Below are 13,076 nucleotides of genomic sequence, written 5' to 3'. Positions count from 1 at the left end.
GAACTCCCTCAAGTTCAATCCCAGCACCATCCCAGTCTAGGGCTAGAACGCCCTAAAGTTCAATCCCAGCACAACCCCAGTCTAGGACCAGAACGCCCTAAAGTTCAATCCCAGCACCACACCAGTCTAGGACTAGAACTCTCTGAAGTTCAATCCCAGCACCAACCCAGTCTAGGACTAGAACGCCCTAAAGTTCCATCCCAGTACCACCCCAGTCTACTTCTAGAACGCCCTAAAGTTCAATCCAAGCACCACCCCAATCTAGTGCTAGAACACTCTAAAGTTCAATCCAAGCACCACCCCAGTCTAGGGATAGAACGCCCTAAAGTTCAATACCTCTGCCCTATACGTTCAGCCCATCGAACCTCAGTGAAGCAAAGAATGCGCTTGCCCACCGTGAGCACACCCAAGTGACAGGGAGATTCATAGCGGTTCAGGACAATGAAGCAACCAGCGGGGGTGAGCAAATGGATCCAAGTCCTCCGGGATCTATCGACCAGGATGGCACATTACTATTATAGGCTGACCCCGCTGAAAATTCCAGCGAACGAATAAGAAGAAATGTTTGCACGCCAGTTCAGCGTCTTGCTAGCAGACTGGGCTCAGATGGTGAACCAATTTGACTGGTCCCGGCCCAGGGGAGGGTCATTTGAGCCAGAGGGAGTGGCTATGGCAGAGGATTGCAGCAGATACGAGAGAGGAAATCCCAAGGGGAATTTCTCCTACGTACAGCAATGCCTCGTGAGGTGGGAGAGAAGGAAAGAACAGGAGAAAAGGGAATGGAAAGATAATGGGATTAGGTTTGGATGGAACCAGGACTTCACTGTGAAATCCATGAGGAAGGAAGAGACAATCCTGTTCAGAACCACAATGGCGCAGAAGGCATCAGCAGCAATGAACGTGCAATCGCAGAGGTTCGGGAAGGATAAAGCAAGTAGTAGCAGGAGTCAAGAAAGCAGTACAGAGAGCTCCCAAAGACCGGACCATGTCATAACTCCTCCTCCGGTCTCAGAAACAGATAGGCTGCAAGACCAACATGGGTCGGTGCTGCACCTGGTGGATGACACACACACACTCTCAAATGCCACATTCTGTCATGACCCAACGGTCCGAGGAAATACCCACCGTAACAGTGTTGATAAATAACACACCTTACACCTTTCTAATTGACACAGGGGCAACAAAATCATGTCTAAAATAAGGGATAAAAACCTCTGGAGATAGAAATGGGAGGCAGCGCATACCAAGTATGGGCAAAATTTGCGAATTCGCTGTCTGGGAATTCATGCGAAATTGCAAAAAAAGTCCACGAGTTCGCAAATTTTCCCGCGAACTCACGGATTTTTGTGATATTTGCACAAATATGTGACCACGTGTGCCTGTAACTTTGCCAGTGCGCCAAAAGGCACCGAGGTCCCTGAGTGAGCTGGCCATTATAGTGGGGACGGGCGGGAAGACGTTTCATACCGCTTGTGTGTGGTGGATGGGGCCAAATGGGCGGGGCTCCTATCCGAGTTCAAATGCATCTTTTTTATAAAGGGTCAGAGACCGAGCAGAGCAGCAGATGAGGAGAAAGCAGCCTCCTGGTCACAGGAGATACACAGGGATGGCGCTCGGGAAGCTCATGGATACAAAAATACGTTTGGCACAGGACCCCAGGGTCCTTCAGATGTCCAAGATAGCTCTGCTGCGCGTGTTGGTACAAAGCCATTCTGATCCTGTTCAGTGGGTTCAGGCGCATGCAGCTGCTGCTGCTGGACAATGTCCCATCTCATACTAAACTGCCCCTCAAAGGCATATGCTGGCGCTGGGCACTAGGGTGCAGTGGCATGCGGGTGCTCCACGCCTGGTACATGCGCATACCGGTGCCAGGGGGGACACGTGTTTATTGGTGCTGTGTAGCAAGTTATGACTTTACATTTTGGCTGCACCAGATGGTGGTACCACCTAAACGGATCTGGAGCATCCAGGCACCGGACTTCATGGTGCAAGAGCATAATGGTGTTGTGTGGTACGGGTATATATGTACTGGGGGCAGGGGGACACTTAGCACAATGTGTGCTCACACCCAGATGTTGTAAATAAAACAGCGGTATTATTAAGCATTAGCCGAAGCCATAATGCATTAGTCCAAATATCTAGTATACGGATTCCATTTTGTATTTCGAGTCTGCCATTTTTTATGTCCTGCATTGCCATGTGCTCAATGTTCTGATTGTCCTACCTCTCTGCCAGTTACACTGTGGATTCTACCTAGCAACAGTTATTATTAGTCCTTCTTGAGGGTGTAGCGCATGCTCAGCAGAAGTAACAGCTGTTCCTTATTAGCATAGCCCTCCCATGTTCTAGAAATACTGTTAGCTACACCCACTGATATGTTTAGAAATGTCCTTACTTGGTTGTAACCTCTGTCTAAACTGTAAACTGAACCCCTTCCACTGTGTATAAAAGGGGCCATGTGCTTGTATTCAGTGTGCTACTCTGTACAATGCTGTAGAAGTGTTGTGGAGGTTGTATCACCACCTTTAAAGGTTTATTAAACTATGCTTTTGTATTTCCAGTTTCCTTGCCAGCTTCATTTGTAAGTCTACGGACTTTGTACACAGAAGGGCGAACCCTTTCGGTACCTTTGGGCCTTGCTGATGTCTGAACTCATCAATTGGTGCCCGTCACGTGGGGCTCATCGGCGACTCGGAGGCTCGAAGGACTGGTCGTGACGAAGGAATGGAACTCTGCCGGGGAAGTGATCACTGCCAGCGGCATCTTTAGTCCTGGCATCATGAGGTATTTCTTCCTTCCTTCCGATCTGACCATCTGGGTGGCGCCGGTCCTCGACTGAGACCTCTTCTCTCGGTTTGCTGTGGATAAGCTGTTTGAGCAAATTGTGGAACTTGGCAGGTGGAATCTGGACGCTCGTGCTTAGTAAGGACCATTGTATGCTAATTACTGTGAGTGTTTATGGTAGCCAGTGATTAGCAAGGCAGTTTTAGGATACGCTTGCTGTGGCTTATGGATATGGATATGGATATGGAGATGTTTGGATGATTGATCATATTATGATTATGAAAATGGGTATATGCGTTGCAACACATATAGGTAGGTAATGTGGAGATTTTTCTCCATCATATGGTTGTGAGCGGCGCAACGATTAAGCGCTATTTTTTCTGTATAATATTGCGTTTTTCGCACTATTTCTAGCATGCCTGCTTTTAGCGCACTACGTAAGTGGTGCTGCTGTGGAAAAAGGTTAAGTCTTGAAGAATCGCAGCCGGCTCCCCCAGAAGGGACGCCGAATAGGGATATGTACATCAAGTTTGGTCTTTCTCCTATAATGTACAGCACATTATGGAGGAAGTATACCAAGAAGGATCCTGAGTTGAGATGGCCTTTGTATGGTTCATTTGATTTGCGCAAAATTGAGTATGTGGAACAGTGCCTGTGTAAGCGCTGAGCGAGACAAGACATGTTTGAGCGTGTGCGAATGTGGGTGAAAGAAGTACGTGAGCGTGAGAAACGTGAACATGCGCTGATTGAGAAAGAGCAGAGGAAGAATGTGTGTGAGAAGGCGCAAGAAATGAGACAACGTGAACAAAAAGAAGCGGAAGAGAAACGGGAAAGAGAACGTAGATTGCAGATATCTGGCCAATATCCTATTCGACGGCCTCTTTATCCTGTCCTTAATAATTCTGATGATGACTTTTCATTACTAGATCGTTCTCCGCCTCCGTATGTTGGCCCGTCTGCTCCGAAAGGGGAAGATGAGGATTCTGGATCACTTAAAGATAAGGTAGACACGCGGTCTAAGTTAACATCTGATCGTATGGCGGAGCTCCGACAAATTTCTTATCGTATTCTTAAGGGTAAAATTCCTCTTGCTGAAATATTGTTGTCTCTTGAACAATGGCCGGACAGGGAAAAAATGTATTTTCTTGAAACCTTTTCTGATGAAGTAGTCGGGGCTTTTCGAAAATATTCTCCTGTTCTTGAACCTGATGACATAGTACAAGATAAGAAAGAATTGCGTAAAGGTCTCTTTTCTCCTTCTCAGGCAGCTGATGCAGTTCGACGGTTATTCGCATTGCGGGATGAGACGTCTCGGTTACGAGAAGAAAAACGACAAGAGACGGCGGACGTCAAAGAGACGGGTTTGAGTGGCGACGGGAAACAATCACCTATCTTTTCTTCAGATAAGGTCCAGATTGTGCATGTTAAACCTATGCGAGAGGCAGCACCTTTGTATGTTCCTCCTAAAGGAGCGGGTACTAGTTCAGATACAAATTCAGCTGATGCCCGAGGGTATTTTATCTATAACTGGGTATATACTCCTTGGAATAGAGCGGATGTTATGGCCTTAAAGAAAGCGTTACCTGACCCACGGAAAAATCCTGCTGCCTTTTATGAGGAAGTTGAGGGGGCTTTGAATTCTTGTACTATGACATTAGCTGATATTGATTTATTCTTTGGTCTTATATTACCCCCTGACATGTGGAGATCAGTACGGAAAATTGACGATTTAGTGACGTTTAAAGCTAAATGGGAAGACAGTGAGGAGGAGGACAGAGCTAGGAAACCTGCGCAGAAACCACCCCAGCTCATTCTAGACCTCCCTGCTGCCATTTTGACTAAATTGAAGACGATTTTCCCCCTAAAAAGATTGACTGGAATATGTTAGCATCTTGCAAGCAAAATACAGATGAATCAGTTTCTGACTTCTTTACGCGATTTGAAGAAACTTTTCACGATTTCAGTGGTCAGTCTCTGACGGATGACACGGGTCGACATCTGTTTGTAGACAAATATGTCTCGAATTTATTACCGGGAGTAGCAGCTCGGTTGAAAGCGAGTGAAAGCTCCTGGACGACTTCGACTCCGGCATCTCTCCTGACAATGGCTCAGTATTACGAGCATCAGGAATTAGAAGCAAAAAGTAATGAAGATAAGAAATCTAAGGATTTGAAAACAAAAGTTATGCTAGCACAAGTGTATGGACCACCCCAGAGAGGAAATGATAGAGGTGGTCGGGGTTTTTATGAATCTACATATAACCGCACAGACTTGGCTAAAGATCAATGTGCATATTGTAAGCAACGAGGCCACTGGGCCAATGAGTATCCTTTAGCGCGAGAACACAGGGCTATGGGACGGGGTAGAGGTTTTGGGAGAAATCGTGGGGGTTTCTCTGGACCACGAGGTAACCTAAATGACAGGGCTAGATTTGAATCCAAGGAGCAACAACAAGGAGGGTCTAATACCTTTGATAGACGAATGATTCCCAATATGCATAGGATTGCGTAGGATGGGGGGAGGAATCAGTTGAAGTGCCAGTAGATCACAGGGGTCCTTATGTTACAGCACATGCTTTGGGTTCTACTGATCAGTTTCTGGTTGATACAGGGGCTACTCGTAGCGCTTTGTCTAAACAATTGGTTCCGAGGGCTCCCCTGTCTGGCTTAACGATCACATCTGTAGGGTTCGATGGAACACCTTCTCTTAGCCCATTATCCCAACCCCTTGCATTTCATGTCGATAAATTTACAGCAAAAAACAAGAGAGGTACTAAGAGTCTATGAAGTGAAGAACTGACAGGACCAGATTGTGTCCAGTATGAGTGTTCAGATCAAACCGTTGATCTTGAGCACATGACACTATTATGTCATAGAGGTGAGGAAAGGAAGATACAGGGTTTAGAAAGTTAGAACATAGTACCCATCCGCCCACTCATCAGTGGAATTTCGTCATCTGGGTTGGTGAAAAGAAAGGTGTCCTATGGGCTTTTCCTCAGGGAGAGTCTGAGGTAGCCAGATGTTGGACCCTTAAGAACCACATCCAACCAACAGAGGATAGTGTGTGAGTGGAAGGGGCAAATAAATTTGCAGTGCTCAGAAAAGAAAAGAAAAGGAAACTAATCCTAGTGATTAAAAATACCTACTTTGATGACATAAGAAAACTTTTATTCGGTGTGACCATCAAAGTGGTATCGTTAAAAACAGTATGCTGATAGCATGTAAGGAATTGCTATCTATCATGTGTGTTAATCGGTCGACATGTTTCAGCCTATACCGGCTTTCTTCAGGACAAATGAAGGTGTAGCTCAGGATTCTACCCGAGGTAACGACGGAGAGTGCGTGGCCTCCTTCCAACCTGAGCTGTTGCCAGGCGAGGTGAGGTTTTTTCTCCCTACAATTGGGGAGGAGATACACCTTCATTTGTTGGAGATTGTTCATGTTCAAGTTCCAACTCACGATAAGTATATGTTGCAGTAGCTTATCATAGGTCCTGAAGAAAGCCGGTATAGGCTGAAACATGTCGACCGATTAACACACATGATAGATAGCAATTCCTTACATGCTATCAGCATACTGTTTTTAACGATACCACTTTGATGGTCACACCGAATAAAAGTTTTCTTATGTCATCAAAGTAGGTATTTTTAATCACTAGGATCAGTTTCCTTTTCTTTTCTTTTCTGAGCACTGCAAATTTATTTGCCCCTTCCACTCACACACTATCCTCTGTTGGTTGGATGTGGTTCTTAAGGGTCCAACATCTGGCTACCTCAGACTCTCCCTGAGGAAAAGCCCATAGGACACCTTTCTTTTCACCAACCCAGATGACGAAATTCCACTGATGAGTGGGCGGATGGGTACTATGTTCTAACTTTCTAAACCCTGTATCTTCCTTTCCTCACCTCTATGACATAATAGTGTCATGTGCTCAAGATCAACGGTTTGATCTGAACACTCATACTGGACACAATCTGGTCCTGTCAGTTCTTCACTTCATAGACTCTTAGTACCTCTCTTGTTTTTTGTAGTAGTAGTTGGGGGACAAGGTACTCACATTGTCTATAAACTAACTCCCCTAGGACCCCCAATACTCTGTTGTATTTTTGTTGGATAAATTTACAGCACCATGTCCATTCTTGCTTTCCTCAAACACGCCTGATAACATTGTTGGTCTAGATATGTTGAAACATTTTCGAGCCACAATCCGCTGCTCCCCTGAAGGAGTACGCGTGATTTTAAATGACAATTACCCTGCAAAAGAGAGAGTGTGTATGGTCGCTGAAAGTACTGCATTAGCCTCTTTACCTCACACGTTGTGGGCTACTTCAGACACTGATGTGGGACAGATGGTCATTCCTCCGGTTCACATTAGTGTGAAGGAGGGAGCTGTGTTGCCACGTCTGCCTCAATATAGGATTTCACAGGAGGGTGAGGAGGCGCTCATACAGATTGTGCAGGATCTCATCCAAGTGGGGTGGTGGAAGAAGTCCCATACAATGTTTGTAACAGTCCTATTCTACCAATCTTGAAGAAAGACACTGATACTAGGGTATATCGATTCATTATTGATTTGAGGGAGGTGAACAAGATAGTGGTGCCCCAATATCCTGTTGTTTCTGACATTACGACACTCCTTACTTTTTTCCCACCAACAGCGACAACGTTCTCGGTCGTCGACCTGAAGAACGCCTTCTTTTCGATCCCTATTCACCCTGATAGCCGTTATCTTTTCGGCTTCACTTTGAATAATCGATCGTATAGATTTTGTAGAATTCCACAGGGCTATACTGAGAGCCCTAGTATCTACAGTCAGGCTTTTAAAAGACAGTTGGATTCCTTTGTCTTGCTTGAGGGGGTAGTGCTTATTCAATATGTCGATGACATTTTGTTGCCTGCTGACACCCCTGAGCAATGTGAGACTTGTACGTTGTCCTTGCTTTCCTTTTTGGCTTCCCACAATAATAAGGTATCTAAGAAGAAATTGCAATTCTGTAGACCTAAGGTGACCTACCTAGGCCACCTTTTGTCTAAGGAGGGGCGTGCACTTACATCAGATCGTATCCAAGCCATCCTGGACACACCAACACCTGCTACACAGAAAGATGTTCGAGCATTTTTGGGTCTTACATCCTTTTGTAGGCTGTGGATACTGGCGTTTTCACACATAGTCAAACCACTGTTAGCACTATTGACAAAAGACACTCCAATTCCCCTTCCTTGGACAGATGAATGTGAAAACGCTTTCCAACAGTTACGTCAGGCCCTTTGTTCAGCACCAGTCTTGGGCACTCCTGATTACATGAAACCTTTCACATTATATGTACACGAGAGAGATGGATGTGCGTCATCTGTGTTAGTACAGATGCACGGGGACAGGCAGCGTCCGTGTGCATACTTCTCGGCATTGCTCGATCCTGTTGCTTGGGCATTGCCGGGGTGTTTTCGTTCGGTCGCAGCGACAGCTGTGCCAAAACGTCAGAGTGAGGGAATAGTGTTATCTCACAAGCTGTTAGTGTTGGTTCCCCATGCTGTTGATGCCCTTTTGAATCAAACAAAGACGCAGCATTTAACAAGTGCCCGTCTGACCGGATATGAACTAACGTTGCTGGCTCCCCATATCACATTGAGGAGATGTGCTACGTTAAATCCAGCAACATTGTTACCATTCCCGACGACTCAGCCTGAGGCACAAGAAGCACATGATTGTATTTTTGTGACTGAGGAACAGACAAAGGGTCGTATCGATCTCCAGGATACGCCTTTCTCAGATGTAGATGGAGAATTATGGGTGGATGGCTCCTGCCTGAAGCTACCGGATGGTACGACTTTGGCAGCATATGCCATCACTACTTTGTATACTATCGTGGAAACAGCACGCATACCAGAGAAATCCGCCCAGGCAGCGGAGCTGATAGCATTGACTCGAGCATGTGAACTTGGTACAGAGTTGTGTGTGAATATTTATACAGATAGCCGCTATGCTTTCGGAGTAGCGCACGACTTTGGCCTGCTCTGGAAAGAAAGAGGTTTTCTGACATCACACGGAGCACAAATTATGTATGGAGAATTGGTGCACAATCTTTTGACTGCCTTGACATTTCCTAAAAAGATAGCTATAGTGAAATGCAGTGCACATAAGAAGGTTACCGACAAAGTAGGGCAAGGAAATGCTTTTGTTGACCAAGTAGCACGAGAAACTACAATGAGACCTGACTCCACTTCAATGTATGTTGTGAAGTCACAAGCAGACCGATGGCATGATGCTAGGAAAGAAGTGATGGAAATACAGAGAGTTGCTTCTGATAAAGAACGAGAGCAATGGTCTGAAAATGGAGAACTGGATGATGAAGGTTGTTGGCGCAACAAACAAATGGATAGGTGGAAGTTGCCCACAGCTTTTGTCCAACCTATGGTTCAAATGGAACATGGGCTAGCACATGTTGGAGCTTCAGCGATTGTGAAATTGCTTGCGCAAGTTTGGGAGCATCCAGATATTGCTACCACGGCCAAGAGAGTGGTACAGACCTGTATTATCTGTCTTAAATACAACCCAGGGAAAGGAACACAGACTCCAGCAGGAGGATTTGAAATACCTACTGCACCTTTTGAAGTCCTGCAAATGGACTATATCCAACTCGAACGCTGTATTAATTTAAAGTACGTCTTGGTGGTGGTGTGTGCTTTCAGTAAATGGATTGAAGCCTACCCTACTAAGGATAATACTGCAATGACTACAGCAAAGGTGCTACTGAAGGAGTTCTTCCCTAGGTATGGTGTTTGTAGACTGCTATGGAGTGATAACGGGCCTCATTTTATAGCAGACGTTATCGAGTATGTTCTGAAAGGTTTGGGGATAAAGCAGAAGTTCCATGCAGTGTTCCATACACAGTCGGCTGGCTTGGTGGAACGGTACAATGGAACACTGAAGCTTAAACTAGCAAAGATCCAGGCTTCCACTTCTCTGACTTGGCCAGACGCTTTGCCTTTGGCATTGTTGTCAATAAGATCAGTACCACACTCCCGGACCGGCCTTACACCGTATGAAGTGGTGTTTGGTCGTCCCATGAATATTTGAGGAGTGCCCAAACCAAGTTCTGTATATGATGTATCTTGTGTATTAATGAATGACTATCTGGCACAATTAACTGATAACTTGGTTTCTATTGATCAACAGGTTCGAGAAGCACTCCCTGACCGGTCCACAGGCGAGGGTCATAGTCTCCGACCCGGTGACTTCGTCCTCATCAAGGCGTTCGAGAGGACGAGTGGCCTGGAGCCCCGATGGTGCGGTCCCGAGCAGGTTCTGCTCGCAACAAGAATGGCTGTCCGAGTGACCAACCGGTAAAACTGAATCCACTCCCTTCACTGTCGCAGAGTGCAACCCGGATTGGTGGAGCCTGCCGTGTTGACTGACCATCGAGAAATCCTGACTACAGAGAAAGGCCCTGCTGTGGTACCTGATGAGCAAGAGGAGTTCTTCCCGGACCCGACGACTTCTGGAGTAAGAAAATACAACCTTCGACCCAGGAAGAAGTTTGCTGCTGTCTAGACTGTTGTCAGAACAGCCCCTCGGTTGGTGCAACGGAGAGCCGATGAGGCAAGGGGGGGGATCAACTTTGCATTAGAGTAGTGACACCCGTCTTGGCCTGCTGGTGAAAAAAACAACGGCCGCCTTGGTTGAAGAGTTCTGACAACCTTTTATTTAGTTTCAGGAAGATTTGCAAGACATTTGTTCAACATGGAGAGAAAGAAAGTGATCTGCGCTTTTGGATTCATTGCTATTGTGGCAGTTGTTGCCATTATCACGTGGTTTGTTGAGGATGTAATTCCTGCCCGTGATCTATATATGGTTTCTACACCGGTGCCAGAGGAGCATTTCTTTTATACGCTCCCCTATCAGGAATCAAAACACTGCTTGTCCTTTGTAAATAACACCTTCATTCAAATGCTACATCATACCCACACTGCTACAAATGAAACAAATTGCTGGATATGTGGTATGATGCCAGCGCACCAGAAGAAGGGCGGAACACCGTTCATACCTCTCCCTTTCTTTCATAATGGTTCTTGTCGTGCCTGGTATGCTCTTCTATTTGCCACAAGAAAGCCTGCTGTTGTAAGGTTACTTTTTAGACTAAACAAAGAATGATACCAGAATAAAGAAGGCTATCCACAAGCCAATGGAACTATATGGGAGTGGGAAGAATATCGACCAGACAATGAGTCTACTCCCTACATTTTTACGAACACTAGAGACACTGTCGAAAGTGAAAAATTTGTGATCTCAGTTGCACAAGCACAAGCGGACTTATGTGTGCAAAGTGTTTGGTACATCCCTGTAGGTGTTAGTAGTGATTGTATTAAAGTCTTAAATAGAGATGGCCTGAATAATAGCAAATTTTTAGCATACCATAATACATATTTTGTATGCGGTAATAGAGGATATTATCGATTACCAGCTGGCTGGTCAGGAGTATGCTATGTATCGTTTTTATTACCACCAGTGTTTTTAGCACCTGCCACATATCATAAAGACTTGAGATTGTTGAATAATGCCACTGTGAATAGATACAAACGTACTTTATCTATCGATGATGTGGACCAGACCGACACTAGTTTACAGCAATATGTAGATTTTAACCTAGGTTTATTCTTCTTTGTTGGAGCTGTCCTAAACAGTAGAACGATAAGAAGACTAACTAGAGTTGTAGCGGCAGTGACCAACCAAACTGCTGCAGCACTAGGAAACGTAACTGAAGAGTTGCAAATTACTAGAATTGTTGCCTTGCAGAACAGAATGGTGTTAGATGTCATATTAGCAGAAAAGGGAGGAGCTTGTAGAATTATTGGAAGTAGCTGTTGTGTCTTCATCCCAGACCACTCGCCTTCTGTTTATAATGCCATAAATAAACTGCATAAAATAGCTGCCGACATACATGTAGATAATGGTACATGGACCTTCTCTAGTTGGTTTTGGACCTTATTTACTACATGGGGTTGGAAGATCCTCACTGGCCTTTGTATAATATTAGCAATTCTCTTCACTTGCTGTATGTGTATTCAATGTGGTCCTATGATATGTTCTCTTTGTATTACCTCTTGTAGACCCAATAAGAAAGCTGTTTCCGAAGCTGCTTATCAAAAAAGTCTAACTAAAGAAATTTCTAACATTATGAGCATTGACATTCAAGATGAGTATGATGACTACCCTATGAAATGGAATGGCTTCAGCTAATGCTGAAAGGGTTGTCTGTTGTAAATGAAACAGCGGTATTATTAAGCATTAGCCGAAGCCATAATGCATTAGTCCAAATATCTAGTATACGGATTCCATTTTGTATTTCGAGTCTGCCATTTTTTATGTCCTGCATTGCCATGTGCTCAATGTTCTGATTGTCCTACCTCTCTGCCAGTTACACTGTGTATTCTATCTAGCAACAGTTATTATTAGTCCTTCTTGAGAGTGTAGCGCATGCTCAGCAGAAGTAACAGCTGTTCCTTATTAGCATAGCCCTCCCATGTTCTAGAAATACTGTTAGCTCCACCCACTGATATGTTTAGAAATGTCCTTACGTGGTTGTAACCTCTGTCTAAACTGTAAACTGAACCCCTTCCACTGTGTATAAAAGGGGCCATGTGCTTGTATTCAGTGTGCTACTCTGTACAATGCTGTAGAAGTGTTGTGGAGGTTGTATCACCACCTTTAAAGGTTTATTAAACTATGCTTTTGTATTTCCAGTTTCCTTGCCAACTTTATTTGTAAGTCTAAGGACTTTGTACACAGAAGGGCGAACCCTTTCGGTACCTTTGGGCCTTGCTGAGGTCTGAACTCATCACAGAGGGCTCCCAGGCAATTGAGCACAAATGATTTTCACACTGAGAGGACTCCGGGGCAGTTCAGCAGCACGGGGGCTCACACCCACTGGGCCCTGGGGCAGTTCGGTAGCGCGTGGGCTCACAACCCCATGGCAGCTCAGCAGCGCAGGGGCTCACACCCACAGGGCTCCCGGGCAGTTTAGCAGCGCCACCCTCTGGTTCATCACTGCCACCCTCTGGTTCATCACTGCCACCCTCTGGTTCACCACTGCCACCCTCTGGTTCATCATTGCCACCCTCTGGTTTACCACTGCCACCCTCTGGTTCACCACTGTCACCCTCTGGTTCATCACGGTCACCCTCTGGTTCATCACGGTCACCCTCTGGTTCATCACTGCCACCCTCTGGTTCATCACAGCACCCTCTGGTTCACCACTGCCACCCTCTGGTTCATCACTGTCACCCTCTGGTTCA

General features: G+C 45.5%; 1 pseudogene; it reads left to right on the top strand.

The window, feature by feature from the left end:
* The first annotated feature begins 10,524 nt into the window (after positions 1–10,524).
* LOC147725858 (uncharacterized) lies at positions 10,525–12,389 on the top strand (annotated as a pseudogene).
* The last annotated feature ends 687 nt before the right edge of the window (positions 12,390–13,076 follow it).

The sequence above is a fragment of the Lissotriton vulgaris genome, chromosome 3_1 (genome assembly GCF_964263255.1).
Source record: "Lissotriton vulgaris chromosome 3_1, aLisVul1.2, whole genome shotgun sequence".
Classification (NCBI taxonomy): Eukaryota; Metazoa; Chordata; class Amphibia; order Caudata; family Salamandridae; genus Lissotriton; species Lissotriton vulgaris.
This window is presented reverse-complemented; position numbering and strand designations above follow the sequence as displayed.